The sequence below is a fragment of the Lepeophtheirus salmonis genome, chromosome 8 (genome assembly GCF_016086655.4).
Source record: "Lepeophtheirus salmonis chromosome 8, UVic_Lsal_1.4, whole genome shotgun sequence".
Classification (NCBI taxonomy): Eukaryota; Metazoa; Arthropoda; class Copepoda; order Siphonostomatoida; family Caligidae; genus Lepeophtheirus; species Lepeophtheirus salmonis.
In genome coordinates this window covers 15,519,775-15,543,290 of record NC_052138.2, presented here as the reverse complement: position 1 = coordinate 15,543,290, position 23,516 = coordinate 15,519,775, and the positions used below count along the sequence as shown (strand labels likewise).

Below are 23,516 nucleotides of genomic sequence, written 5' to 3'. Positions count from 1 at the left end.
AATGCTAACATAAAAGTATACTATTTATTTGGTTGTCATTTGTAGTTTCTCCTAGTACGCATTCTGAACATTGATTGGTTGAATTAGAGTTAGATTCTAAACGTTTGAACTATTCCCAAGAATAACTTCCAACTGATTTTGAGCCTTTATTTAGGTTTCTTTTCGTAGGAAATGTTGTGTGATCTTATAAAGGTAACGAAGTACTAGATATCGTTTTAATAGTTTAAAAACCTAGAGGTTATATCTAATGTAACTAATGGATAACTAATTTTGGTATATATCTGTGTGTTTACAGAGCTAACAAAAAGTCAACATATCTCTCTACTTGCACATAGTTCGCTATAACTCAATGAAATATTTACTTTGGTATATTATAAAATAATTTATATATTTCTTTTATATTTTTTTTTTCCAGAGCGATAATTTAAAAAAATGGTCTTTTGTATAGAAAATAATTTGCAATGCTTTTTGATAAAAACTACTACTTTCCCTGACTGAATGATTTAGTAAGTCAACTCTAAACATTAAGCAGGCTGCGGATTGGACATCCCAGCTCTAGAAACTGAAGTACTTATACATATACAGTAAATATTCCAAGAACTACAGAATTCTCTCAAACGGAAATTCTGTTACACAGAAGAGACTCTCTCTCATTAAATTATTTGACTTCTTTTTATATCAATTTTAGTTCCGTACAACCAAGCATAATAGAAATACAAGGTTAGACTATTATTAAATTTGAGTTGATATAATTTTAAATCTGATGTATTGACTACTGGACATGACAGGAAGATTTTGACAAAACACGCTATTTTTCATAGTCTAATGACGTCACTATTGATAGAATTTGAATTTTTTGTGTCATACCGACTGTTGGGAGAGAAAAGATATTCTAACAAACCACTCAACCAGTCATTCTCCTATGACGTCAATATTAAAAGCGTTGTGGAAGTCAAACATCAGTTGTACACGCGTTATGGTATAGCCTTGTATTTCTATTGATATTGCGTACAACAGAAATTCCTTTATCCGTAATCCGGAAGACTTTTGAGGTACAAAAAGGTCGAAAACATATTCGATAAACGGAAATGAAGTTTTTATTTACATATATATGTATAAAACCGTCACATGATATGCATAAACAAGACATAGTTATGTATCTAGTTTGGCATCAACTAGCTAATTAAGTTAATATGACAAATTGTATGATACCCAGGCATCCCTCATAATAAACCAAAACCTAAACAAACCCGTATAGGCTCTTATTTTTCTACTGGTTATAGAAAATGATTAATAGTTTACTATGGCCAATTTATGGCACCTATATGTACTATAAATAATAAGGATTTATTCATTTTTTTAGTAAATGAAATAACATGTAAAAAAGCCGGTACATTTGTTTGCCAAAATATATTTGGTTTCGCAACCTCAAATTCCCACTTGCGGAAATTATCTAATCCAGAAAGTTCTTGAATGCAAATATGATTCATTTATAGAGAATACTTACTTCTTTTTTTTAATATGACGCACACGCTGGATTTGATTGTTATTTCTTCGATCAAGTCCTAAGATACATTCAAAAATGACTTTTACGTAGTACATAAACACATACGTATATTGATTTATTAATATAGATAAAAATAGTTAGAGGTAAAATTGATGGAATTATTAGAATAAATTTTTTTTTATAAAGTTACAGTCCATTTTTGTGTAACGGCTTTATAAGGGAAAGGAAATTATTCAAATAAGTTACTTCCTTACTGAAGAAGTAACGAATTATTTTCAACTCTGGTTATTCGTTGTAACTCTTTCGACTGTATTATTAAAATACTGCTAGTCTTGTTGTATTTATAATAACATAAAACGGTTTCTTTGTCTAAGCATTTGAGAAGCATCTTTATTCAAAAATTAATAATATATTTCATTACTCATCAGCAAAGAACGTAAGTTTGTGAAAAGCTTGAAAATAATAATATTCTTAATATTATATGCATAGAACAAAATACTTGTTAGTATAGAAACATATATTGTAGTGTGATATGCAAGACTGTTGCCATGGAGTAGAGGGAGGGGTGACCCCCATGAATTATTTTTGTGAAAAAAGAAGAAAAAAAAAAGAGATGTCAGTCATAAAATATTAATTAATGACTGGAAAAAAACCCCACATTTTTATTAAAAAAGAGTAAAAGGTTTGCTTTGGGTACATAATATATATTTGCTCGCACACAATACTTCCTCATTCTATCTTGAAATTGGGAGACTGCGTGCGTGGAAAGTTGGTATTCAATTATCACAATCTTTTAATAACAAGAAAAAGTCGTAATGCCTTACGTAATGATCTGCTCCGGCCTCATCCCTCAGTCCAAGGATCGACTCCGAGACCCTCCTCCTGACATACTCCAAAAAAGAGACTAACTTTCCAAACTATGTATATCAATGTTGTCAAAATCATTTTGCTTTGGGGTCTGAATGTAATTTAATCTGATCCCAAGCATACCGGCCAGTAAAATCATTGCATAATTACATAAAACTGAAAATCTGTCTACTTTTTTCCCCCTTTCTATTAGTCACTAATACTAATAGCTAAAGCATGAGTGAGCGGTGCTCAGTAGAGCACCACTCAATATTCTTGAGCGAGAGTAGAAGTGTGCTCGTCATTTTAGAAGGGCAATAAAATTGCTCGTATCTTCACTTATTTATAGTCATAAGTTTTTATGACTATTTCTGCTGTTATCTCTAATATCTCAAGATTGGCTAGAATTTTTTCCCCATGCCTCTCTGCTGTTTTGGATTCACGAGTTTGCCTTTTATATAGCTGGCCACTTAAAAAAAGACTCATATATCGCTCCCCCTGAAACTGAACTGAAATACGATTTTCTTATATTTTTATGTTGTAAATTGACATAAGATCTCAAAATCTCACGCAAGTATAAGTTCAAAAACTTGAGAAACTTTTGTTCAAGTCAAGCTAATTATCAAGCTTAACTGGATAATATTACAGGACACCTCGTAAATATATTTCCGTAAGACAGTGGTTCCAAAAACGGTGTCAGGAAAAAATGGCAGGAGAAAAAAAAAGAAAATGTGTAAAAGTGGAAAAAATTGCAAGATTCTTTTAAACTGAAATAAAAGCTATCACCAATATTAAGATAAAAGAAAAATTAACAAACCCAACAGCGGTTCGAATGGAAGAAAAACATATCACTTTCCTTCTCCAGGTACTCATGGATTGACGAACAAGTGTTAGCATAATATATTGAGAAACACAAAGCACCTGAAATGTTTGAGGGGTAGAATCTCGTCCCAAGAAGGAGTTAATTTTCATCCCGCCATCCCTAGTGGAATCTGAACATCTCTTGAGATGGATGAACAAGATAGAATTATCTTTCTTCGATTCCCTCTACCTTCTTTTGGTCCTAACTCTTGGAGAATCTAGAAGTCCACTTCTTTCGATCTTAATGATTGAAGAATGATCTAAGGCATTACTGTATAGTTGATAATATTGTAGAGAAAAACGCGTGCGAGGAGAGAAAGACATATGGTATCATTGTTTAAAATACTGATGTGATTCTTACTGATAATCACATCAGTATTAATCAGTTGCCTCCTTTATTATGACTTTTGAGGGTATAATGAAAGTATTTATTGGCAAAATGTTTAATAAAGATATACTACGTATAATTGACTTGAACGGTTTTTATCCGTTACAGTAGATTTGATTACAATCACATTCCATGAAATGGTAATTCATTATGAACCATATTCTCAGAATAATAACTAATAAAACGACAAAGTAAGAGTATTTCGAAATATATTTGAAGTTCCAAGTTTAAAATAGAAGGCTTAAATTAAATACAATCTACATACTAAAAAATAAACCATCATACATTTAAGTTAAATATACAAAATTAAACTATTAGAATCATATAACTAATAATAACAATAAATTATAAATACAGAATATTGAAATAATAGATTGATCCAAATAATATTTTCTTGTTCTAACATCGGAATTCAGTTCAATATGTCAACTTTAGGTTGCAAAACCCAAGCCAGACATGATGTTTAATCAAAAATATCATCACCCTTTTTTCCTCATATGCAAGTTGCATATACAATTGTGCACAAGATAGATATATCTCTACTGATGAGATCTTAATAATTATTAATAATGAAGTAAATGTCAAAATCATAAAATAATGTTAGATTTAAATCCATCTTCTTCCGATCTTAGTACAAACAGCTTTTAGAATCCCACTTCAATTTATTTCATGTTTATCTAAAAAAAAGAAAAGTTAATCCATGCAGTCAAATTTTAAACCTTAATTACTTATCTTAGATATAAAAATAAGACTCCTTTATAACTGATAAGACAATTTAGGCAACCATTCTTGACTTAATGTAGTTTTCTAACATGACATCGTAAAGATTTAGAGCAAAAGCTAATTATGTAGTAATGTCCGGCAATATTACTCCTTATTAAGATCATTAAAAAAGATATCCCCCCGGTTATTTATGCTTGTATAACAACATACTATTATCATGAAGGATATACACAATTGCTAATTATAATGCTACACCCAATGTAACTACCCCCGTTGTTGTGACCATTTAAGCAGTTGTTTTTGCATTTTATGAGTTTTCTGAACACCATTTCTTGGAGTCTATCAACCATAGATAAGCCTTAAGTGATAATATTTATTGACTGTAATATTGGAAAACCTAATGATCATACCCAAGTCTTTAAGTGAAGAAACTAGTATCAGACAAACTAGTTACAAACCATCCAAAGCTACTACCCCCGTTGTTGTGACCATTTAAGCAGTTGTTTTTGCCTTTTATGAATTTATGAACACCATTTTTAGAAAATAAAATCATATTTTATGTTTAGATTTAAAAAAAATTGAATACTTACTGTGAGATAGTACAAAATTCAGAGTTCCATTTCGAAATTAGTAAATATTTTATACTTTTTACTGATAACTTGATCGTAATTTGGTGTAGATGACTCAAGACATGCTGAAAATTATCTCAACTTCACAATTTACAATGAGGGTATTTCTATAAATGACATCATTACCAACATCCTCCATTAATTTAATGATGATCCTCGGGAGTGGACGTGTTTACCCGTGTATTTCTCCATAAATTTATTGAATGTAGGATGATTAGCAATGGATAGTATATTACATGTAATAAGCATCTTTTTGAGATCAAAGTTAAAGTCTGACTTGATGTATTCATCATTAACTTGATTTTTTAGATGAATATCCATGCTCTTGATATGAGATGAGGATAATGAGTGGCGTGGAATTATGGACAGGGGACTAAAGGCACATTTATATCGACAAATCAGATTAGCCATTTGTTTCACACCTGGTAAGTATTTTTCAAATTCCTAAGCATCCATTTTTATAAATCCAGACAGAAGGCGACGTTATTTTAGGCATTTTATTCAATTCTCTATCGACTATCAGCATCTAATATTGAATTATATAGGCGGTAATGATAACGTTCTTGATAGAAGAAGATGTATATTATTTAATCAATGATGCCATGCGTATTTATTCTTTTCGCCTCGCACGCTTTTTTATTCTTACCGAAATTATCACCCTTAGGCATTCGCAAATGACAAATTAAAAGTACATATAAATATTAAATTTGTCTCTCTTAGAATTATTCAATTGTTTATGTGTGTTGTTTTTTAAATATTTTAGTTTTATGGTAATAAATTCAAATTGTTCTAGTACCTATTAGTATTTGTAATTAATATATCTTATTTAATATTTCCCATCCAGAGCCTTATATTTGAATCTCAAAGTGAATGGATCCCGTCAGAGTTTCAACCACTGAATATATTTAGTGTTACATATAGATGAATAGATTAGGAAGAAATCCACTCTACTTTCGTATGAACCTTTGCTTGGTTTGGTTCACTTCTTAGGATAAATTTTCATCCCATCATCATCTCCGTATATATCAGAAATCAAGCATCTCTTGTTGAGGTATAAAGTATCTCGAATATCTTCTTTTGTCCTAATTCTTAGAGAACATTTCTGTCTTTAATGAATGAAGATCGATCTAAGCATATGAAAAGCACATCTAAATTAAATATGCATCGCTCCATTTATCCAAATGTTTTTCTGTATTATGTAATATGTTTGATATGTTTCAACATTAAGATAATAACTAATGTATCATATTCATGTTGTGATAATCCTAAGTAAACATATATTAATCTATTATATACGACATTAAAGCTCTTATTTTATTCCATTATAATTTTAGTGTTTGTAAGAGGGCGTATGACTAGACATTCGCCAATGACCAATTAAACCTATTTATTTATCACAAATTGATAGATGTAACTTTTACAACTATGTAAATTCTCTTTCGCAACTTTGTTGATTTTTCTATGGATTTATATTTGATATAAATGAGTTGAAAATTATGGATTTTTTAAACATACATAAGCAGAAAATAACGATCGAAATCACTAATTTGATGATATGTATTTAATTCATGAAACGACATTTCAAGGGCATTTGAAAAATTATTAGTATATTTAAGATCACCAGAAATAGACTAATACCCACCATTGTACTTTTCTATAATTGAAACGTAAACCTAGAGTTAAATAGACAAAACAATATCACAAATGACACACTTCTAAAATACAATTCAGTTAAAAGAAATATAAACCACCTGAAATCTTGTGGGCCTGAAACCTTCGCATAGAGTTGCCCCCAACCATACGTACCAAAATTAACCAAATTTGATTACTGGATGAGTGTGGAATAAAGTTTTTAGAGCCGTTTCTTTTGTCATTAAGTATGCATTTATAAATCAATTAATCGATGGAATTAAACATTGACAAAGGAATTTACATGAATATATATTTTACAAGTTAATGAAATTGGTTCTGGATTCTCATTCTAAATTGAATTGAATGAATACATACAGGGTGTCCACGATAAATTGTAACTATCTTAAAATTCAACCTGCTTGATAAAAATGGAATTTGGAGTGTATTTGTTAATATGAAAAAGTTAGACATGATATTAAAAAATAAATTAATTCAACATGTCCTCCCTCAGCAGCCACCATCTTCTCCATCCTGCCCCTAAAGGATTTGCATGCCCTGAGGACTTCCGCGGAATCGACAGCACTCCACTCCCTCGTAATGGAGCCCTTCAGGGCCACGATGCTCTTGTGGCTGACCTTGCACACCTCCCTCTACAACTTCCCCTACCAGTAGTAATCACACGGATTGAGGTCGGGTGAGTTGGAGGGCCAGGTGTTGCGATCCCAAAAAGTGATGTCGTGGGAGTTGAAGAGGTTAGTGGTCCTCATAGCGATGTGTGCGGGCGCTGAGTCTTGTTGGAATATGAACTCCCTCCCAGCGGCCATATCCTTCATCCAGGGGATGACGAACTCCTCCATGACTTCGCTGTACCTTATCGCGTTAACCCTATCCTTGGGATTGAAGAAGAAAGGAGGAATCAACTTGTTACTAAATGTGCACATTTAGTATCCTTTGTTTTGTTTCGAATTGGTATAAACCCCAACAAGTGAGATTTTATAGCAATTCTGAGAGCTGAGAGTGATATTTACAAGAATATATCATAATATGCGAAAAAATATTTAATCATATAGCAATCAGAAGCTTCAACTAATTGGAATAACCATTTTGTAGGTGGTTTAAAATCATGTTTTGATCATATTTAGAAATTGCAAAGTTGACAACTATGATTCCTTGTCTGGAATATTTTATCCTCAACAGATTCCGAAAGCCAAATGTCAACGCTTCTGAGTTTGGGGTGTCATTTTGATAGTATATTATTTTTGCAAAACTATGCTGCTCCAACTCACTATGGCTAATAACTAGTGCAAAGAAAAATACATCATTTAAAAAAAAATCTTTATTATTAATAGGAATTTTACTTTTACTAAAACAATATGAACAACCTAAGAACTCAAAAGCCTAAAAGTATATGTCATTTCAATAACAATTTTACTAAGTGTGTTATGCATAAGTAATCACAGTGATTTGTAACAATGTTGCAAAACATCTGGTAACAGCTTTGCAGTATTTTAAATCACTCTTTTTACTTTATTTGATTAATACCTGGGGATTTGAGTTTGTACTTACTGGGAAATTCAAATCTGACCTTATTGAACAGAGATTTGGACGATATCGAATGATGGCAGGGGCAAACTATTTCATCTCAATTAGACAACTTCTTCAAGCAGAAGAAGCACTTCGATTGAGAGCTTTTATAAAATATCCCAAAGTTTCAATAACCGAGTTTTCCGGAATATTTGAAGACACCAATTAATTGGAATATGAAATAGACTTAAATTTGGCGTTTATCATCGGCAACAAACTCTATAACACCGAAATCGGGATTACCAATGAAGATACCGCTCTCAATGCTAGTCTTTACTACATCTGTAGGTTCATTATAAGGTCGTTCTCTAAAAAAAGTTATTGTTCCAGCTGAAAAATCTTTAAATTAGAGAGATTTCCTTCGATATCAATAAGATTAAAGCACCTACTGAAGAAGGAGCTAAAAAAAACAGTTGTTGAATTGAGTTGATTAATAGGGGAGGACTTATTATCCCTTCGAATTTGCTCTTTTTGCTTATTTGCTACATAAACAAATTCATAAGTCGCATTTTGAAGAATCCAGATTTAATTAGAAAGTTATTCAACGCTTCATCTGCTACTAATATTTTCAATTGTGCGGTGAGTTAATGGGGGATAAAAGTGTCACTTCTTGATAAAAAATGTGAATCTGGCTACAAATACTAGGATTTATTGAGCAAGATTTGATGCAAAGTATTCAATATTAATATCAGGAACTTTGTAAGGCCAAGAAATGATGAAATTCGTTCAAGTCTGAAGCGGAAAACATAATTAACATCATATCGACGAAAAAAAGCTGCTAAATTAGCTCTGTGTCTTAAAAAAAAATTCTAAGATAACCTCTTTTAAATCCTAAAAATGCATTCCACATTTTGATTAAGATTAATGTTTTTTTCTTCATTTTTTTATAATTGATAATGCAGAATTATACCTTACGTTGTAATAAAAGGTCTCAATTTAAGGGAATATATAAAAAATACTGCTCAAATATATCATATTTTGTTATCCATCAATTTTTAATGATATTTCAGCACTACTGACTTTATTAATCTTTTTTGATTTTGGTACTACACTTCTACAGGTAAAAAATCGGTGGCTTTCCCAGTCTATAGCTACCCTTTGGGTGTACTATATAGTGGCCCTTGTTTTTTTTTTTTTTTAAATACATACATATATTATGCTACGCTACATTTACTTCCTAGAGGGTGATGTACATCAGCAAGCATTATATACAGTGTAACATGTATACATGTTCGACGCTATATGCACATGTCTGCTATATTTCATTAATACGAGTACATTGTTCAAAATATGTGCATGATATACATCAGGGACCATCACATCCAATATACCTTGTGACTGTTTTTCATGCATAAAATATATAGGTAGATAAAATTTGCTGTATTAATAAGATTATATTAAGGTGCTGATTGATTGAGGGCTCAGCTCCCCCAAAAAAAAAAAAAAAAAAAAATAATATGAAAAAGAGCAACACCATGCATAAATTGATAGAAAACTAAAATTTAAAATTTTTAAACGGCAAAATAGGGACGATATTATTTTGAGGTTTTAATGTTCAAGATAATAATTCATGTCAATACATTATTTATGTAGTTATATGCAAGATGTTAGCGACTGAATAGTAAATATGTACTAAGATATCGATTGATTGCAAACATGAAAATAAGGTTATTTTTATTTTTTTTAATAAATAATTCTTTCAATGAATAAATAATATCGTTTAGGAGTTCAAAGTAACAACCCTGTGAGTTTTATAAATTTTTCTTCAATAATGTAATTGTATTATTAAAGTATGTATGTGCATGTAAAAGGGTTTTTCATTTCCTGGAACATTGTCAGAGGCGTCCGCAGTGGTGGACTAGAGGGGCTCTCCCCAAATAAAGGAATTTTTGTTTTTTACTAGAAAATTTAATATTTGAATTGTTTTTATGGAATAGCTATGTTTATTATTTGAAAGTTTTCATATAAAATGCTTATTTTTTGTGAATAGCCATGGATTTTTGAAATTAAAAAAATAAATCCAAAAATAAGCCCCCCTCCTCTTGTGACGCCTCTGATTGTATTTGATGGGCATCCCAAGAAACTTGATTTTCAATTTTGGGATACCCTTTAGTAAAGAAAAATCAAGGTTGACATTGATTGGTGCACAAACTCTTTGAAGAGTGAAAATTAGAATATTTTTTCTTTACAGTTGTACTTCAAACAATGACAGCTTTCTCAGACATCTCCTGATGGTTCTATAAAGATTACAGATGAAGTTATTCTTTACTTGAAGTTTTAAGTTCAATTCATTAATGTAGGATGTAATGTCGACCAAAAATGACAACTTTCACAGCCAGGTAGGATCTGACAGCTGTGGATCACATCCATTTCGTTTCGGAGGTTGTAAAAACGAAACAGGAGTTTACCGCAGCTGAGCCACCTCACTGTTTTCTGATAAGGTATGTCACAGAAATCAGAATCAATTTCTTCAAGGAAAGCTTGGAACTGAAGGCGATTGAGTGCATGTACACGAATATAGTTCAAAGTTGCAACTACTGGTTTCAGTACACAAGATATATCTAAGTGTTTCCCACAGAATGCTTGCTGATGTATGATCAGTGTATGAACAGATCTCCCGGGCCAGACCTTTCCTCTCTCCAGCCATGGTGTTGCCTTCATCGACTATAACACTACGAAGCTGATTCAACTGAAGGCGATTGTCTTGCAAAGTATTTTGCACCTACATGAAAATGTATTTTCCAGTAGTTGTTCCATGCATGCTGCAAGCGGATGCCAACTCTTGCACTATCTGAAAGTCCAAAATGACACCACGAATGAACACAAGAAGTTGTGACGTACTCGAACTATTAGTAGACCTTCCTGGTACAGAGAAAACCACAAAAAGTTCCTAGTTTTTGTAGCACTTTTTTATCTCCAAGTTCTTCTAATCTACGCACAACCAAACTTGCCAAAAGGTTGATACTTCCAAACAAATCAGCTTTCTCAGGACATAAGTTATTTGCTGCTTCCATCATACACTCTTTGATAAAGTTGCCATCCGTAAAGGGCTTTCCTCGATCTCCCATCTAAAATATTTTGTAACTTGTAAGAGTGACAGATAAATTTTCAACAATTTTTTTTTGTGGAGAAGTTTCTTTAAGTTTCTAAACCACCTTTCATGCAATCACATTTCTCAGAGCTTAACTTTCCAGAAAACTTTCAATATGTTGATAGATGTTTTGTTTTCATAGTGACGCCAAAGGTTATATTATTTCAAAACAACAACATTTTTGCTGTATATTACGTAACTAGCTTGGTCCTTTGTCTCCACAAAGAAATACTTTACTCCCCACTCTTCATTAAAAGATACGACATTCGGCATCCACTTTTCTTTTATTAGCAGCCCTAATAAAGGTGAAGCAAATGGGATCTGAAAATGAAAGAACGGAAAAATGGATACCAAATAGAGATGGAGGGAATGAATGTTGCTCCTACAGGTACAACATGTACAATGAACATATATTTCTCGAAATGTATGGAACAGGACAATGGTACTCCATAATTATTTACAAGATAATACACATAAAATACAATATAACAATAGTAAAATTTAGACACACAACCTCCTAGTGTTCTAAGCATTATATTCAAATTTAAATTTTATCCCAAAGTTTACATATATTTTATCAAAAATATTAAAGTAGCGCCGGTGGGCTGGATGAACTGACGTTGCAGCCCAGATATGTCTCTTGGGCCGTAGTTTGGTGACCCCTGATATAGAAGATAACTTATCAACAAAGCTTTAGAGTTACTCTCCGTCTTTTATGAGCACACTCAGACGTAGTTACTCAATACTTGGAACGGGTTTCTCCTCTAGAATGAAGAACAATGACAACACCTTGTTAAAATACAAAACTTTTTTTTAGGTTGCCAACATCAACAACAAAACTTGTATGCTAAAAATTGCTTAGAATTTACAACCTAAATATATGAACTCCTCTTTTCTTTATTAATGGGAGGCACTGAGCTTAAAATACACAGGGCTTGTAGCTAATCATAATCTATACTCAAAACTCACATTAATTTTTTTATATGTATCTCCTTTTTTACCTCTGTTTGTTAGTCACGTTACGGATCGATTTTGATCAAACTTGGATATCAGATTATATAATAGTCACAGGAGGAGGCCAATTAACGTTTGAGGGTGAAGGTCAATGGTCAAGATAACACAAAATGTAAAAAATGCATAATCGAACATTACTTTAGAACCAATTGTGATACATTAACCAATTTTATTTTAAGCGGAGTTTTTGAGCTCTACCGAGTTCCCATTCTAGTTTATATATCTACTTCTCTTTTTTTAAATATGCAGGCTGAGCTTTACCTACATCCACGCTCATGATTGAACATGATTCATCCAGAGACTCACTTTGCTTTATTAATATAGAAGATATATAACTGAAAGAAGATTATACATATTATGAAATAATTAAATGCAGGATTTTTCCATAGGTATAAAACACAGAAAAATCCGTGCAAACGGGATCCCGGTATATGGGGAGAGAAAACCTTTCACACATGTCGAAGTGATTTTGCAAAAATAATTCATCTTGAAATATTTCCAAGAATTATCACTTAATTACGTATAAAAAACAAGAAAAATAGTTATGCGCAGAATACTTCTTCGTTCAATGCAATAAGTATTTAAAATAAAAATGGGGTGACTGACTCCGTAGTTATATTGAGGATCTACGCATTTGAGAAAAATATACATCCCATATATTTTGCATTTGATATATTTTCGAACAGTATATGGATTTTACACTGATTCATTGTTTGTTATTTTATCTCTTTGTTATGTACATTGTTAGAGTTGTATAAAATGTGATTTAGAAAGCTTTTAGTGAAGTTGTATAGAAATATAATTAAATATTTTCTAAGGCTGTTATCATTATTATTTAATTATTGAGAAGATACCATCCAAAGACAAAACAAAGAGCCACAAATTTTTTATTGAGAAGGTTGTTATTGACTCAAGATGACGTCAGCTGTTGTTGAGGTATTGTCTAATTTTTTATATTGACTTTAAAGAATATACAAGTATAGTTAAATCATACATCAGGAACATACAAAAGTATACATGATCTTACGTGACACCAGCCCTTCCAAAAAACTATTCTGATCTATAGGAACATTGAAGTATAAAATAACAACTGGACGGAGAGTAACAATGAGGGTTTGATCGGGAGTTATGAGTGTAAGTCCATGTCCGAAATTGATTAGAATTGAGGATCGACTTTGGAGGAATTCCAATTTACCATTTTCTTGTTTTTTTCCTTCCTTTCAAGGCTGCTTACAGTTCATCTAATAGCACGTCACCGAACCCCTCACTTGGACGCCATGAAAAGAGGACTACATCCGTAGTGAGTGCCAGGCCTTCCACCACCTAAAAGCCATAATCGCCACTCAGGGTGGCTACATTAATGAATAAAAGAGTTCAGACAAACATCTATTTATACTGTTAATATTGTTGAAATTATATTGTTAATTAATAAATGATACCTTGTTGAAGTTTAAAATTCAAAGTGTTCAAATTTTAATGGACCAGTCGGTAAACGGAGTGGGATTTCTCTGCATTTCCTTCTTCTCAAAATTACTTGTAGCTGATCTAATAATATGTCATGGTCAAATTGTACTTGACAAATGTTTGTTATTTTTACATACCACCATCATATATATCATTGGAGATCTAAATCGTTTGAATTTTTTTTTTTTTGGAAATGGTAACTGAGGTAGAAGATTTTATGAACAATCTTTCCTAAATATATTCAATTATATTCGAAACCTGTTTGAACGTTCGTGTTTTTACATAAACCACCATCATTGGGGATCGACATATCAAATGTTTATATCCTTTTCTTCTTCCTCTCTTGTCAAAGCTGATTGTAGCTAAAATTAATGAAACATCATGAGTAAGGGTGATAATTTTGGTAAGAATAGAAAAGCGTGCGAGCAGAAGAGAAGAAATACTTATGGCATCATTGATTAAATAATATACATCTTCTTCTATCAATCAAGAACGTCATCATTCCCGCCTTTATTATTCAATATTAATATAATATTAGATGGTGATAGTCGATAGAGAACTGAATAAAATGCCTAAAATAACGTCGCCTTCTGTCTGGATTTCTGAAAATGGAGGCCCAGGAATTTGGGAATTACTTACCAGATGAGAAACAGATGGTTTGTCGGATTTGTCGAAATAAATGTGCCTTTGGTCTCCTATCTAGAATTACACGCCACTCATTATTCTCATCTCATATCAAGAGAATGGATATTCATCTAAAAAATCAAGTTAATGATGAATACATCAAGTCAGACTTTAACTCTGATCTCACAAAGATGCTTATTGCATGTAATATAACCTTATCAATTGCTAATCATCTATGTTCAAAAAATTTATGGAGAAATACACGAGTAAACCTATCCCTTCCCGAGGAGCCATCATTAAATTAATGGAGGATGTTGGTACTGATGTCATTTATAGAAATACATATAAAAATGTTTTGAGTCGTCCACACCAAATGACGATCAAGTTATCAGTAAAAAGTATAAAATATTTACTAATTTCGAAATGAAACTCTGAATTTTGTACTATCTAACAGTAAGTATTCAATCTTTTTTAAATCTAACCCTAAAATATGATTCTATTTTAGCTAAACATATCAAGAATTATGATACACAACTCATTAAATAGTAAAAACAACTGCTTAAATGGTCACAACAACGGGGGTAGTAGCTTTGGATGGTTCGCAACTAGTTTGTCTGAGACTAGTTTCTTCACTTAAAGACTTGGGTATGATCATTAGGTTTTCCAATATTACATAGTCAATAAATATTACTTCTTTATCACTTAAGGCTTAGCTATGGTTGATAGGCTCCAAGAAATGGTGTTCAGAAAACTCATAAAAGGCAAAAACAACTGCTTAAATGGTCACAACAACGGGGGTAGTTGCATTGGGTGTAGCATTATAATTACCAATTGTGTATATATGTTGTTATATAAGCATAAATAGCGGAGAAAAAAATCTTTTTGATGCTCTTAATAAGGAGTAATATCGCCGGACATTACTACATAATTAGCTTTTGCTCTAAATCTTTACGATGTCATGTTAGAAAACTACAATAAGTCAAGAATGGTTGCCTGAATTGTCTTATCAGTTAAATTTGACTGCATGGATTAACTTTTTTTTTTTTAGATAAATATGAAATAAATGAAAGTGGGATTCTAAAAGCTGTTCTTACTAAGATTGGAAGAAGATATGGATTGAAATCTAACATTATTTTATGATTTACTTTATTATTAATAATTATTAAAATCTCATCGGTAGAAATATATCTATCCTGTGCACAATTGTATATGCAACTTGCACATAAGGAAAAAAAGGTGATGATCTTTTTGATTAAACTCCACGTCTGGCTTGTATTTTGCAACCTCAAGTTATGACATATTGAACTGAATTCCGATGTTAGAACAAGAAGATATTATTTGGATCAATCTATTATTTCAATATTCTGTATTTATAATTTATTGTTATTATTAGTTATATGATTCTAATTGTTTAATTTTGTATATTTAACTTAAATGTATGATGGTTTATTTTTTAGTATGTAGATTATATTTAATTTAAGCCTTCTATTTTAAATTTGGAACTTCAAATATATTTCGAAATACTCTTATTTTGTCGTTTTATTAGTTATTTTTCTGAGAATATGGTTCACAATAAATTACTATTTCATGGAGTGTGACGTTTCCAAATCTACTGTAACGGATAAAAATCGTCTAAGTCAATTATATGTATTATATCTTTATTAAACATTTTGCTAATAAATACTTTCGTTACACCCTCAAAAATCATAATAAAGCAGGCAACTGATAAATACTGATGTGATTATCACTGATAATCACATCAGTATTTTAAACAATGATACCATGTGTCTTTCTCCCCCTGTCTCCTCGCACGAGTTTTTCTCTACAATATTATCAACTATAATCATGAGCATTATTATTTCCCTCCTCCAAAACGTTCTTCAAATTGTCAGGATTACCAAGTTAGTTTTAGGGTTCTTTTATTTTTACATACCTGCATGTCCTATTTTAAGCAACTCCTAACATTGTTAACGACCGGTTCCAGGAGGGAAGCATTGGGACATTTGAAATTAGAAAATTTTTCCCTAAATAATGACCCATTTGAAAAAATAACAGAACAAAACATTAAGGTGGCCCATAATATCTTGATCAAAACAACTAACAATGAACTACAATTTTGTTTCTTGTTTGTTTTTCTCGATTAAAACGAAAATTCTTTGAAAAAAAATAAAAAATGAAGTTATATTCAAATTTTAAAAAAAGGAAAGAAAATCTTTGCCCTATGCCCCTGATGTGCAGCCCCGGTTTTATTGGAGGGCATTGCTTGAAATTGGTGTAGGGTCCGTGCTTGATCGCCCTAAATATTATTGTTTATTAAGGAAATATTTTTGAATTTGATTAATAACCGTCATTAAGCTTAGTATTCTGATATAAATTTATGCAAAGCCACAGTTAACAAATACAAAATAAGGGCTTACTGTCTATAATACTGAATTTGCTGAGTTATTGCACTTTAAAATAAAAAATGAGGGTCCCACGAAAAATCATTTTCTTTAAAAAAACATTCAAAATTTATTTATCAAAAAAATAAAAATATTAATCGAAAGCAATTCAAGTTGAAAGAAAGATATTTTAAGGGTCCTTACATTATATTTGTAAAACCTCCTTAGTGCAGAGCTGTGGAATTATGTCAAACATAAGAGGGAAGGAATTTTATATAATAAAATTTCAATTGTGGGACACGTCGTTACTTTTACTGTATCATACAACCTTTTATTCAAGAAGAAACAGAAAAAAATACCCGAAATCAATTGGTAGTTAGACAAATAAGTCAATCATACCAACAGTTACTTATCTCATAAGTACTCCTAGGCTATGATTATGAATCTACAATTTTTGTAATGAATTAGACATATATAAATATATTTTGTTCTATTAAAATTCTACATAGTATTTATTCAATACTGTATTATAATTATATTGTCCTTAAACACGACGTTACCTTTAATGTATCACGCAACCTTTCCTCAGAAAGAAACAAACAAAAAAAGTGGTCAGAAATTATCTAGTAATTAGCCAAATAAGTTAATCATACCAACTGTTATTTATCTTTTAAGTACTACTATGACTAACGAACTACATATACATAATAATATTAATATTCTACATGGTATTCTATTTGATTTTGTATTATAATATTAGGAAGTAATATTTTATTTTAAGCGTACCTATATATTTCTGATTGTATATGATAGTAAAAATTTATTCATATAACTATTAAAATAGCAAATATAAGATAATATCAACAAGAAAATGTATTCATGTCCTTTTGGAAACGGAGTATAAGTATAGAATAACTTATTACTTTGTTTAGTTATCAAAAAGAATAGATTGTGAAATAGCCATGATGTAACAATTGAGATGAGTGAATCGACATCGGAAAAAAAAAAAAAAAAACATTCTGTATTTTGGGGTTCGTGAGGTAATGTCGTGTGGGGATTTGATCTTTCCTTTTCCACTTCTGACATCCAGGGTGTAATTAAGGGCTGTCGAATTAGAGGAGTCACAAGGGACATTTGCATTCTACTTCAAATAATGTCAATGCAGCCAAATCCGGATAAGAAAAACATTGCTTATTTGTAACTTTTCTACGGCACAAGTTCCTACTCCATACACTACTTTGCATCAGAGTAACAGTGTTAAAAAATCCCAATTTGTCCAACGTTTGGACATTAAAAGTTGACAAATATCTTGTATATTCCTACAGGTATTTTTTTTATTGATCTTACTTGTCTAATCCATTATAGTATTGGTAGAAGATTTGTTCAAGATAATACTCCCGTTGAGAAAATTGAAAAAAATAATCTTCCTGAGCAGAGAAGCCAAGCTACTGAATTTTCCAAAACACAGATTTTTTCGTCACTTCGTGTAAGAGGAAAATTGTGAAATTTATTTTTTCGACCAGCGACTATAATTAAAGACTTATAACGGGCTGATAGTTAGTATTTATAAAAAATATCAATGTTTGCAAAATTAATACATTTAAGATAAGAATATGAAAATTTTAAAAATAATGTAAAAGAGCAAAAATTAAAAATAAATCAATAAATGACAAAATAAAAGAATCCCAAAATCAAAATAATATGTATATAAATATGTCACACGAAAGCAGAGTTAACTAAAAATTGCTTGAGGTCAGTCTCACTTGCCTGACGAAAGCATAGAGGTATAAATTGTAAAGACTAGCCGATCTTCAATAAAAAGTATTCTTGAAAATGTCTATATTTGCTTATGGGAGGTAGAAAGTGTTGTCATTAGAGAGTTCCATTTCGTGGAAGAGGTAGCCTTTTTACCTTTTTAGTATCCAAATAGGTTTATCTTTTTTTTAAAATTCGGTGGAGCGTAATAACATTTTGAATGTTTCATCTATATTACAGAGTGATGAGACCAAGTCCATTGATTTGTATGGATAGTTGTCGTTATCTCCTTATGTAGAAAAAAACGACACAAACCTAGAATCCACCTTTTCCAGGGGCTTAACCAGGTAGTTTCTGGAAGGATTCCAGATCTCAGATCCGTACATTAAGATCGGGAGGACATAAAGTTTAACCATGAACGAAGGTTTACGTATTTTAAAACTTGTTTAAATGATTTCCAAGTTTCAGTTGGCATTTCTTATAATTTAGTCAGTAGTGTATATGCTTCTTATATCTCAGATTACAAGATATTTAAATTCCTAAGCTTAAATAATCATCTACCATCTTAAGATATGGGCAGAGGAATTCTTTTTTTTTTTTGGAGAAAGGAAGCAGGACACATATACTAATAATTTTATTTATTCTCAAAGTAACACTTTAGTTAAGAAATTTAGTAAAAATATTATCGACTAGAGTTTATATCAGAGCAGATGTTTTTCGTATCATCTGCGTATAAAAATATAACTTCCGAAAAATTATTCACTAAATCGTTAATGTAAACGTCAAAGAGCGTGTGTCCAAGTACAATTCCTTGAACAACAGTTGAGCAACATTTATGCTGGAATTGAGGACTTTCTCTTACTTGGATTCGATTGTCTCATTTTCAAGGTTAAAAGTTAAAGCCTCATGTTGATATAATAGAAATACCCCTTAATATCTGTTGATATAAGCATTTATACCTAAGAAACAAAAGTTTCATTCAATCATATATAATCCAATAAAAATTAGCTTTTTCATCACTTACTATTTAGTCATTCTTTTTTTGGGGAGATAGATTGGGAAAGAACATCTGAAAGAAGAGTTCTTCCTTTATTTTTCATTTTTCCGAACTCAGGCCTAAAGTACAAAATTTGTGCGAAGAAAAAAAATATGAGTCCAAACCTTTAGAGTTTGGCTCAATTTATACTAGTTCATAATAGTTGGTCCAAGTTGGGCCTGTAACACTCGAGCCAGGTGGGGCTTTAATTATTAATTGTGAGACCGCGCCTGGTCTCATTTTTTTATGTTCTGATTGAACTCTTTTGGAGAGGCCTCTGATAGGTTTTTGTTATGTATTGTCTTTTATTTAGTTTTAAATCATGACGTAGGGATTTGTTTTAAATAGATAGGTGTTTTACGAGTTTGTATATTTTAATACTCAAATGTATGTACGTCCTTTTAAATGTAATCCCTTACAGAATATATGTTTTAGTGTATGATAGTACCCCCAATCCAAAGGTGTTCTTATTAACTTTACTCCGGTCCGTTGCTTCCGTCTGTAAGTGGTGTTCGCGGAACATTACAAGTGGCGACAAAGATGGTGAAACTACTACCAAGGCTCACGCTCGCGGAGCTGAGACGCGAATGTTCCAGGTTGGAACTAGGAAGTGAGGACGAGTTGAGGGGTAAAAAGAAATTGGAACTCGTGGTATTGGTGAGAGAGTACATCGAGGGTTGTGGTTGTGATCCTAAGTCCTTCGACTTCAACGATGGGGCTCAAGCCTCTGGAGATGGTGCTTCAGGCACGACAGGACAGCTTGGGGTACGGCAGCCCTCTCCATTTGTGATGGATGGTCCACGTAGAGCCATAGATGGTCGTCATGGTGGGACGAATTCGAAATATACGTGTCCTTGTTTGGGGAATTGTCCCCGGAACGTAAAAAGTCTCTCCTGCTTCACTGTGCTGGGACAGAGGTCCAACAATGGTTCAACACCATACAGATTGTTGCATTGCCTGAGGAGGACGTCTTCACCTCGACGGTAAGGGCAATTCGGGATGCTTTCTCCCCAACGGAAAGTCTGTTGTTTGAACGCTTCCGGCTCTCTGAGATGAAACAGGGAGTCGGAGAGCCTGTGGATGATTACGTGACTCGGTTGCGTGGCCAGGCAAAGTTTGGTCGCTTTGCGTGTGGGAGCTGCAAAGTTTCGTTCGAAGACGAAATTATTCTAGACGTGGTGGTTAAGAACACGTCGTCCCCACGGCTCCGCCAAACTGTCTTCGAGAGAGGTAGCACGAAATTGACAGACGTGTTGTCATTAGCCAGAGCATTGGAAACCTCCATCAGCCACGCAAAAGAAATGGAATCGAGTAAAACTGTAATGGCATCAGAGTATAAGGGGCCAAAAGGTCTCCGTCGCTCCAAAGGGACGTGGTCGACGCCAAAGGCTAGTCCAAACATGGACAGAGTGAACTGCAAGTTTTGTGGAAGAAGCCATGTTTTCCAGAAGGCAAAATGCCCTGCGTTTGGCAAGGAGTGTTCCCGGTGTGGGAAGATGGGCCATTTTAGAGTATGCTGTCCGTCATCTGCGCTGTCTAGTTCTTCCATCTCTTTCCAGTTGAATGATGGAGTAGGGGATAGGGCCTATGCCTTCCTGAGGATAAATGGGAGAAGAGTTAAAATGTTACTCGACCTTGGATCTAACGTAAATATTTTACCGAAACATCTGGTGGATATGTCAAAGTTGATTAAGAATACGGGTCCAATAGAGGTTTTTGGTGGGGGAAAGGTCAAGACTCTTGGCTCTATCAGGTTATTGGTTTCATTAAATGGTTCTGACCCGGTGGTTCGTAGGTTTATTGTATCTCCTATTGGGCAGCCAATCCTGGGTTTCCGTGATTGCCTAGATTTCGGGTTGGTGAAATTGAGCAACTCCATCAACGCATGTACGGCTGGCGCTTCTACGGAATCCCGTGTGGAAATTCTAAAGAAAAAATATAATATTATATTCGACGACTCCAAAGGAAGTACAATGAAACATACACAAGCAGTGATCCACCTGCAAGATAATGCCCGTCCCCGTTACATCAGAGCACGTTCAGTGCCACTCGCACTCCGTGAGAAGGTCGCTGTGGAGATCCGAGAGATGGAGAAGCGCGGTACCATTTCCAAGATTGATTCGTCAGAATGGGCCTCTCCAATCGTTTCAGTCCTTAAACCAGATGGAAGTGTTCGGGTTTGTGCCGACTTTACTCAAACCATATCTCCAGTTGTCAACAAGATGTTGCACCCACTCCCTCATCCAGATGAATTGTTTGCGGACCTTGCTCAGGCCCGGTTCTTCTCCAAATTGGATTTTTCAAGGTGTTATGAACAATATGAATTAGAAGAAAAATCAAAAGAGTTTTTGGTTATAAATACACAGTTAGGACTTTATAGATATAACGTCTTACCTTATGGTCTGGCCTCGGCTCCTGCTATTGTGCAGGCAGCTCAAGAGAGGCTATTAAGTGGTATTCGGGGTGTCAAGATTTATATAGATGATGTCCTCATATTCTCCAGAAGTAAGGAGGAACACTTTCGTATTTTAAATGAAGTGTTCAGTCGAATCTCGAATGCTGGAGGTCGTCTGAAGCCCGGCAAGTGTATCCTGATGGGTGAGGAGTTAACTTATTTAGGGTTTCGCATATCCCAAAGTGGCCGATCCCTGGATCCAGAGTTGATTCGACCGGTCCTGGACTTTCCTGTTCCTGCATCGTGTACTGAGGTGAAATCGTTCTTGGGCCTTGTACAATACTATGGTCATTTTATACCACATCTATCAGAGGAAGCTTCTCCCCTCCACGAACTGTTGAAGAAGGACATTGTCTTCTCGTGGTCTGAAAAAAGACAGGTGAGTTTTCAAAATATAAAGTCTGCTATAGCTAACTCACCTGTTCTCACTCATTATGACCCGTCTCTGCCGTTGGTGTTGTCGACGGATGCCTCCCCTATTGGTCTTGGAGCCGTTCTAGCACAGTTGGAAAATGGTATGGAGCGCCCGGTGGCGTTTGCTTCAAGAAAGCTATCAAAGAGTGAAGCTAACTACTCACAAATTGACAAAGAAGCAACAGGAATTATTTATGGATTGAAGAAATTTGAAAGATATTTGATTGGTCGTCATTTCAAAATCAAGACGGACCACAAACCACTCCAATATATTCTCAACCCATGTAAAGACTTGCCAAGTGTCGTCTCTGCCCGTCTCGCTAGATTTTCAATGTTGTTGTCGACGTTTGATTACTCAATCGAACATGTGAGAGGCATCGACCATTCCCACGCGGATGCTTTTTCCCGCGTACCAGTCGACGATCCTCCGTGTCTGGATGATCCCACGGAATTATTACAATGTAGAGCTATCTCTAGCTCATGCTCTTCTGAATCGTCCCTCCTGTCTGCGTTACAGGAAGATCAAGAGCTTTGCAGCGCTGTGGAGGCTGCTAGAACGGGTGTATGGGACAGTACCATCCTCAGGGCCTACTCCCAAAGGAAGAATTGTTTGTCCCTCAAGAATGGCTTGTTGTTTTGGGGTATCCGCCTCATCGTCCCTCTTCCCTTGAGAAGAAAGTTTATGCAAGAGTTGTATTTGACGCATCGAGGCGTTGTTAAGATGAAATCTGTTGCTCGAAGTGTGATTTGGTGGCCCGGTTTCGATAATGATGTCGAGGATTTCGTATCAGCGTGTCGTACATGTCAGGAGAGTGCTCCAGCCCCGGCGTCACAATTCACTCATCCTTCTTCTTCTCCTCCTTCATTACGAAAGAAAGAATTTAAAATCAAAATGACCTTGTGGTGCCGTTGGTACGGCCTTCGCCAGCCCAAGTGGGTAGCTGGAGTGTTACAAAAGAAGATTGGAGATGTGCTGTGGTCTGTTCAGATCCCTCAAGGAATGGTGAAAAGACACATGAATCAACTTCGTCCTCGAGTACAAGTTGAATGAGGGGTGGTGTTATGTATTGTCTTTTATTTAGTTTTAAATCATGACGTAGGGATTTGTTTTA

General features: G+C 33.6%; 1 protein-coding gene and 1 long non-coding RNA gene across 4 annotated transcripts in view; one reads left to right on the top strand and one right to left on the bottom strand.

Annotated features, from left to right (window-relative positions):
* LOC121123564 (T-box transcription factor mls-1) overlaps positions 1–23,516 on the bottom strand; it is a 94,222-nt gene that overhangs the window by 49,756 nt on the left and 20,950 nt on the right. The window lies entirely within an intron of this gene.
* On the top strand, positions 12,951–15,892 carry LOC139906134 (uncharacterized). Of its 3 annotated transcripts, none has more exons than XR_011781441.1 (4): positions 12,951–13,211; positions 13,275–15,008; positions 15,071–15,351; positions 15,412–15,892. It is a non-coding gene; the product is annotated as an uncharacterized lncRNA (long non-coding RNA). The 3 variants fall into 3 exon arrangements; XR_011781440.1 differs by having other exon boundaries at positions 12,953–13,211; positions 13,275–13,409; positions 13,501–15,008; positions 15,071–15,892; XR_011781439.1 differs by having other exon boundaries at positions 12,952–13,211; positions 15,071–15,892.